This window comes from Galeopterus variegatus, unplaced genomic scaffold, assembly GCF_000696425.1.
Source record: "Galeopterus variegatus unplaced genomic scaffold, G_variegatus-3.0.2 Scaffold5920, whole genome shotgun sequence".
NCBI lineage: Eukaryota > Metazoa > Chordata > Mammalia > Dermoptera > Cynocephalidae > Galeopterus > Galeopterus variegatus.
In genome coordinates this window covers 36,896-38,874 of record NW_007732031.1, presented here as the reverse complement: position 1 = coordinate 38,874, position 1,979 = coordinate 36,896, and the positions used below count along the sequence as shown (strand labels likewise).

Genomic DNA, 1,979 nt, shown 5'->3' with positions numbered 1-1,979 from the left:
AATAAGGTCATATTTATAAAAGCAATTGGTATGCTTCTTGGGACATAAAAGATATTAAGTCTAAATTTCAGAAGTTAATGTAATTTTATAACAAATTATTTTCATTCAATATATTTGGGTATTTTTTTTAAACAAGTACAGTAAGTCCATTTATCCTGCTTTACTGGGGAATCAAGCAATAAGCAATAGAAAAATGTTAATTTTCTGGGTAACTAAAACTTATCCTTTCAATACAATACACCCAAACTATTTTTAAAAATAAACAAACAAGAATTTAAATAAAAAATAAAATTTTGGATGAAAAATTCTTAATTTTTCCCCTGCACTAAAATGGCCCCAAGAGCTATGACCAAGGTTGACTAAGCTATGACAAATGATGTGATTAAGTTATTTATAATGTTCAATGTCAGAGTAATTCAATTTTAATTAAGACTTTCATAAAGTTGTACTTAGCACACATTCTAGAATAAATTATCAAAAAGACATATTTAAAATACCCACAGAAAATGACTGCTAATTTTCTATGGGTTTGGGGGGAGATCTGTTGAGGAGCTTTACTTGAATATGTTAAAGACCACTAATTTTACTTAAAAAATTGTTTTATTCACAACACTTAAGAAACCTAACCACCAGTCGAAATGAGGTAGGTTTACAACCACAGTTACATGAGTGTATGGAAACAATCCTCATTTTAAACAAAGTGTCCGTTCATTTCCTTTCCTAAAACTGTGTGCAGGCAAAACGGCAAAACCATCTGAGTTTATACATTAGTCTGGATGTTACATACAGTTTTTAAATTTAAACAAACATGGGATCATATTATACATACTTTTAGCTTGCTTTTTCCATTTAATGTGTATCATTAAGAATTTCTGTAATTTAATTTTTAACTAGTACTCCATTGAATAGATACACCTTAAAACTGCCTGTTGTTGGACACTGTTTTGTTATCAAAAACACATGTAAATCTTGATACAAATCCACGACTTGATGTGAGGTCTGCTTTTTACATGGAGAGTAGAAGTGATGTTTTGCCTTTTCCTTGTTACCATATTGGCACATCAATCAAAGCTCTCTGCCCGACATTCAGCTCTCTCCCGTTCACACACTGAGGGCTTGGAAAGCAGATAACTAAGCTTATCACATTAGAAATGACCTCTTATGATAAAGTTAGATGCTACACTAGCTCTTATATTATCATTAGCTTTCATATTATGGATTTTAACTATTCAGACTCCTTAAACTTATTCCCTGTCTCTTGATCACAGTTGCATGACTGATTTTCTTTTAAATGCACTTGACGTTGTTACCTTAAAGGCCATGAATCTGTGATATGGCTTGAGTGCCCACGCATAGACTTCCACAGAACTCTTCAAAGCAATTACCAGAGATTTGATTCTTTCATATTTTACTGGGAGAAAAAAGAAACATAAAAAGCACAAAGCACAGGTCACTACCAACATGAATTCTAAATTGTTTTAGTTGTCTTCTGTAAACTATATAAATATGCCTTCTATTGATTCATCTAAACCTGCAGTGGAAAAAATGCAGAGAGGGGCCGGCCGGTGGCTCACTCGGGAGAGTGCGGTGCTGATAACACCAAGGCCACAGGTTCGGATCCTATATAGGGATGGCCAGTTGGCTCACTAGCTGAGCGTGGTGTTGACAACACCAAGCCAAGGGTTGAGATCCCCTTACCGGTCATCTTTATATAGGATTAAAAAAAAAAAAAAAAGGAAAAAATGCAGAGAGAGATAAAGCCACACAGTTTCCTTTTCCAGTTCTTTAATGTATATACTCCATGCTGTTACCATCTTTTTTGATGTTGTACTGGGCTCAACTCAAACACTCTAGATACCACCTATGAGTACTTTCATTAATGTTCATAACCCTCATAGATAACAAGTATTTTACACCAGGCATATCATCCTAACATCTCGAGGGCTCAACATTACTTCAAAAGAACAATGACATAACTA

At 34.0% G+C, this 1,979-nt stretch overlaps 1 pseudogene; it reads right to left on the bottom strand.

Moving 5' to 3' along the window:
• The window catches only part of LOC103605582, a 36,172-nt pseudogene that overhangs the window by 5,538 nt on the left and 28,655 nt on the right, over positions 1-1,979 (bottom strand).